The sequence below is a fragment of the Amia ocellicauda genome, chromosome 7, assembly GCF_036373705.1.
Source record: "Amia ocellicauda isolate fAmiCal2 chromosome 7, fAmiCal2.hap1, whole genome shotgun sequence".
NCBI lineage: Eukaryota > Metazoa > Chordata > Actinopteri > Amiiformes > Amiidae > Amia > Amia ocellicauda.
Genome location: NC_089856.1, coordinates 19,927,501 through 19,934,069, shown reverse-complemented (window position 1 = coordinate 19,934,069; position 6,569 = coordinate 19,927,501).

Here is a 6,569-nt window from a genome sequence, read left to right as displayed (position 1 = left end):
TTATTATGATTGTTTTAATTTGTTTTAATTTGGCATTTATATCAAATTATACACCAGGGAAGAACAATTATAATTTAATTTATTTTGTGCTTTAAAAAATCCAGTGACAGTAACTAATTTTAATTTAATTTAATTTAATTTGTGGAAGACCATTTTCCCTGATAGATTTACAGCACTGTCCTGAATATTATTAGCATGCATTACCCTTGTATATAAACAGATTTACATCCAATGAAGACAATGAAGGTATTTACTTATTTACTTACAACAGGAAGTTGCATGTTTGGACTGGGGTTTTTACAGGGAGGTGACAAAGTATGCCTGCAGGGCCAATCTGTCTGTGCTCTGTGACTATCTCTCTGGCTCCTGTAATCACATTTCTTTAAGAAGCATGTACAGTACTGTGCAAAAGTTTTAGGCAGGTGTGAAAAAATCCTGTAAAGTAAGAATGCTTTCAAAAATAGACATGTTAATAGATTATATTTAGCAATTAACAACATGCAAAGTGAGTGAACAGAAGAAAAAAATCTACATCAAATCCATATTTGGTGTGACCACCCTTTGCCTTCAAAACAGCATAAATTCTTCTAGGTACACTTGCACAAAGTCAGGGATTTTGTAGGCATATAGTCAGGTGTATGATTAAACAATTATACCAAACAGGTGCTAATGATCATCAATTCAATATGTAGGTTGAAACACAATAATTAACTGAAACAGAAACAGCTGTGTAGGAGGAATAAAACTGGGTGAGGAATAGCCAAACTCAGCTAACAAGGTTAGGTTGCTGAAGACAGTTTACTGTCAAAAGGCATGCACCATGGCAAGGGGTTTCCAGATGTGCTGTTCAAGCTCTTTTGAAGAAGCACAAAGAAACGGGCAACGTTGAGTACCGTAGACGCAGCAGTCGGCCAACAAAACTTACTGCAGCAGATGAAAGACACATCATGCTAACTTCCTTTCGCAATCGGAAGATGTCCAGCAGTGCCATCAGCTTAGAATTGGCAGAAAGCAGTGGGACCCTGGTACACCCATCTACTGTCTGGAGAAGTCTGGTCAGAAGTGGCCTTCATGGAAGACTTGCAGCCAAAAAGCCATACCTCTGACGTGGAAACAAGGCCAAGCAACTCAACTATGCATGAAAACACAGGAACTGGGGTGCAGAAAAATGGCAGCAGGTGCTCTGGACTGATGAGTCAAATATTTGCCTGTAGCAGAAGGCAGTTTGTTCCCTGAAGGCCTGGAGAGTGGTACACAAATGAATGTCTGCAGGCAACAGTGAAGCATGGTGGAGGTTTCTTGCAAGTTGCATTTCTGCAAATTGAGTTGGGGATTTGGTCATAAGTAGTGGTATCCTCAAGTGCAGGCAGATACTTATCCATCATGCAATACCAAATTTATTCTGCAGCATGACAACAACCCCAAACATACAGCAAAAATCATTAAGAACTATCTTCAGCGTAAAGAAGAACAAGGAGTCCTGGAAGTATGGCTCCCACAGAGCCCTGATCTCAACATCATCAAGTCTGTCTGGGATTACGTGAAGAGAGAGAAGCAACTGATGTTGCCTAAATCCACAGAAGAACTGTGGTTAGATCTCCAAGATGTTTGGGCCAACCTACCTGCTGAGTTCCTCCAAGAACTGTGTGCAAGTGTACCTTGAAGAATTGATCCTGTTTTGAAGGCAAAGGGTGGTCACACCGCATTTTGATTTGATGTAGATTTTTCTTCTGTTCACTCACTTTGCATTTTGTTAATTGATAAATATAATATAATATTAACATGTCTATTTTTGAAAGCATTCTTTACAGCATTTGTTTACACCTGCCTAAAACATTTGCACAGTACTGTAGGACTCCCAAAGCCCCCAGGTGCACACAAGCCCAGTCTCTGTAGTGTATTAAACTGCTGTCACTGTGATGTATTTCAAAACCACCTTTGTATGCAATCAATAAAATCAAATACAAATCAGAGATTGATTATATATAATGGCATTAGTATAAAAATGGTCTTTCAGTCAATCAGGTCTGACATTGCCCTGCATTAGGATGTCCAGGGATCTGCATGCAATCGATGGGATAAATCACTGCTCTTTGTTAAGTTGAGTTCAGTAGATAACGCATGTACACTTTTATTGAGTGTGATTTTATTAACTTCCACAAATAGCGAAACAATTTATATCCAAAATGGCACAATCAGACCCATTGTTTCCTTCTGTGCAATAAGAAATGGAATTGAGAAAAATCCTTTTGATTTCTGTGGGTAATACTTTGACAATGGTGTGGTTAAGAGCTGCTTTTTATTGTAAAATGTACATTTTTAAATTAAATGCTAGGTAATGTAGAGACATTTATTTCCAGGAATGTGTAACAAGTAGCTCTTCTTAAACTTATTTGTTTTCTAAACTTTCCCTGAGATTTTTAATCTGAAGCTATACTATCATTCTGCTCAGATCACTTTCATAAAATGAGTGATATAATCTCCCTGCAGCTGCCTTTTGTAAGAACATAGGAACATAAGAACATAAGAAAGTTTACAAACGAGAGGAGGCCATTCGACACATCGTGCTTTTTTGCTGTCCTTTAATAACTGAGTGATCCAATTATCCTATCCAGTCTATTTTTAAATGTTCTCAAACTTTCAGCATCTACCACAATGCTGGGGAGTTTGTTCCAGATTTTGACTACTCTCTGTGTGAAGAAGTGTCTCCTGTTTTCTGTTTTGAATGCCTTAAGGTAAAACTAAAGATACATAAAATCAAAAACTGTTCTACAATAGTGAGCCTGAAAACCTGGTTTAAAGCATTTAAGACACACTAGGCACATTTACACTGCCATTTCTAATCCAGATCAAATGCATTGGTACATAAATTTACAAATATAATCGCCATCATCATCAGCCTACATACCCACTGCTGGATTAATGCCTCTCCAAGATGTTTCCATTTGCTTCGAGTTATAATAAACATATTATTCCTTCTTCATGTTATGTATTTTGTTCAAATTTTAAAGTTTATATGGACTTTGTTTTCTTATTGTAGACATATAGCATAAAGGTCATGATGCTAAAATTGTGTTATTATTTTATTTTTATGCCAAGCAAAGTCAGTTTGGAGACATGTAGAGAAAAATGTAATTATACACATTGTGGAGGATTTTCCATGGTAACATAAAACAAGTAGCAATTGTAGGTTCTGTATCTAAAAATAGAGCTGTTATCTTGGCCGAATACTGAGCCACCTATTTATGTATTCTTTCAGTGTGTGAACAATTAAACTCAACAGAATGGCATGTGAGAGGGAGGGAACCAGCATGATGCCTCAGTAACCAACATTTGGTTTCCCCCACTGCTTTAATGTTTGTATATATACTCTGTATATAAACACATTCAGTGTTATCACTGCTAGAATGCTAGAAAAAAGGCTTTTCCAGTTCTAGAGTTATGATGCAAAGGTCTGAGCATCGATGACTGACTGTTCTTTCCTTACACTCTCACCCACCACTCATTCCGCTGCTTTCAGTGAGTGAGAGGGATGCAATCTTCTGACCTTTAGTTTCCCATGTGAGAGACACTATCCAGTTTCTGATTGGCTGCAGCAGCGCCACTAACTTTTCCATCACTTGCACTCTGCTCTCTAATCTTCAACCTTAATTTTGTGGTTAGAATTATTGCAGGTTTCCTGTGAGCTCATAAATGTTAGTGACACGAGTGGGGCATGACTGGCCTTAATCACTTATTATTTACTTATCGTTTGTTGGGTTCTTTTTCACTATTCATTATTGTGTGCACTAAATTATCTTATTTTACTGTTTTTTCTTTGTTATTTTCACTTATTAATAGCCTTGTTTCGGTTTATTTTATTATTTATTCCTTAAATGTTTTTGAATTGGTTTATTGCTTCACCTGTGCCATTTAAGTTAACAGCCAACTATACGCCGCCTGGCCACATTTCCACATGGACTTCCCTGTATCCCCTCCTTTGATTATTTCAAATACCACGGAAAGTGGTAAAAGAGTGTCAGAGTCCTTCTGGAACCAGGACTGAAATTGCAATTGCAAACCACTGCAGTCTTCCCTCGCTCTCCTCTGGTGGCTGCCCCAGGATTTACAATCTGAAATAGAAAAGGAAAGAGACCTTCATATTTATTTTACACAGACTGTTTCTGTATGAATACAACTGAAACCGTATGTCCTAGAATCCGGGGAATCTGTGTCAAGCCGGTCTGAGCTTCTGCCTGGCCCAAAACAGCTACCAGCCCTGGAGGCACTGAAGAGCAACTGCGTCCTGGAGTAGGCATCTCCCTTACCTGTAGGTGGTTTGTGGGGTGGCTGCTACCTGATGAGATGGAAGCTAATTAACAGTATCCCTGGTTGCGAGTTTCTCTTGCTATATTTGAGCATCTCTGGAAAAGATGCCTCTGAATCTGTTACTGCTTAGTGTGATCGTTTACATTACAGGAAGATTAGTTTTATATTGCTAGTGTTTTATTAGATCCATTATGATTTCTTTATTCTTTAGGTTGGGGTATTTTAGTCTTTTATGCACCATGAATATTAAAGGCGGGTTTATCTAGTGTATTTATTGCCTTTGTGATCTTCCCTGATTTGTTTATTTTGTTATTTGTTTTGCAGAGCCTTTGTGCCCTGTGCATGTCAAACCAAACCTGTTTAAATAAAATAATTTACTTACCACCTGCTGTGTCTTGGGGCCTGATCAAGCCTGCCTGGGGAGAGAATTCAAAGGGGGTTGCAAGTTCCCCTCTTGCTCATCAGTTGAGGTGGCGTAGTGTTTATGTGTTTCAGACTGAACACCCTTGGCTGTGACATTTAATATGTAAGCTGAAACTTTTAAAAACATTGTTGTGGCTTCACAAGGGGGGTAGAGGCACATTTGACATCACTGCCACTCTCCTATCCTTTTAATTAATTTTTAAACAACACAATACTAATGTTCAAGCAGCTCGGCTTTGTTTGATGGCTTGTGACCTTCCATCTTCCTCTTGATCACATTCCAGAGGTTTTCAATGGGGTTCAGGTCTGGAGATTGGGCTAGCCATGACAGGGTCTTGATCTGGTGGTCCTCCATCCACACCTTGATTGACCTGGCTGTGTGGCATGGAGCATTGTCCTACTAGAAAAAAACAATCCTCAGCGTTGGAGAACATTGTCAGAGCAGAAGGAAGCAAGTTTTCTTCCAGGACAACCTTGTATGTGGCTTGATTCATGTATCCTTCACAAAGACAAATCTGCCCAATTTCAGCCTTGCTGAAGCACCCCCAGATCACCGATCCTCCACCAAATTTCACAATAAGACACTGTGGCTTGTAGACCTCTCCAGGTCTCCATCTAACCATTAGACAACCAAGTGGAAATTGGACTCCTTAGAAAATACTGTTTTTATTGTTTTAGTATTTTACATTTCAATAAAAAAAACATTCAACATTTTAATACTTATGATAAAAAAAAATTAAAATCAATTTCTAAAATCACTTAAAAAAATTAAAATCTTAATGTGAATACATGAACTCAAATAAACGTGCTTAAATCAATGAAACAATAAACTTGTGATTTAAAGCAAACTGCAAACCAATAAAAAAGGTCAAATACATTGAAAGTAAGTGAAAATGCATCAGATAAATCAAAAAATAAATAAAACAAGAAAATAAAAACAAAACCAAAACAATCTGATGCATTTAAAATTAAATCCAGACGGCCAATGTATTTGACAAAATAACAGAAGAAAACAACCAAAAAAAAAAAACAAGCAAGACAAGTGCATTGTAAAATCAAATCATTCTTTAAAAACAATTAAAATTCGTTTTTCAAAATCATTTTTAAAAACAACCATTCATTAAAAGGTTAAAAGGATCTTGAACTCGGTCTCCAGCAGGGTTAGATGGCTGTCCCCAGAGGTGGGTCCCATCATGGGATCCTGAGCTCCCCCAGATCTTGTATTTGCCAGTTTTTAAAGGCTTCCTCCTTGCCCCTCTGGTGGACCTCCAGATTGACATAGTCCCTAACTAGGACCATGCCCCTCCGCGCGATGACGACTGGGTCCAGCTCCTGCTTGTTGAATAGACATATGTTCCGTCCCTCCCACAGGGCCTGTTTTACTGTGCAGACGACACGCCACCAGCACCTCAGGGTTGGAAATGTGATTCCCCTGGCTGGACCATAAAGGATCTGCTGGGCGGTCGCCCACACAGGAACAGCAAACCTGTGGAGGAACGGAGAAAACAGGAGCCAGACCCTGCAGGCGGAGGGGCAATCCCTAAAGATATGAACCTCCGTCTCCTTTCCCAGGCAACCCTTTAGGGGCAGATGTCAAAAGGGGCCAGGCCCCTTCTGTGCATGAACACTCGGGTGGGGAGACACCGACTCACAGCCATCCAGGAGACATCTTTCTGCATGTTTGTGAGGCAAATTAGCGTTAGCCCAGATAAACCGGCAGGTTTCGGGAGGGAAATCTTCTATCCGGCTGGTCTCCTGGGTAGATCTAATCTGGCTACAGATGGTCTTATAATCCCAGGAGGCCAGCACGACTTTATGGAGGCCTACTTCGAGCGCAA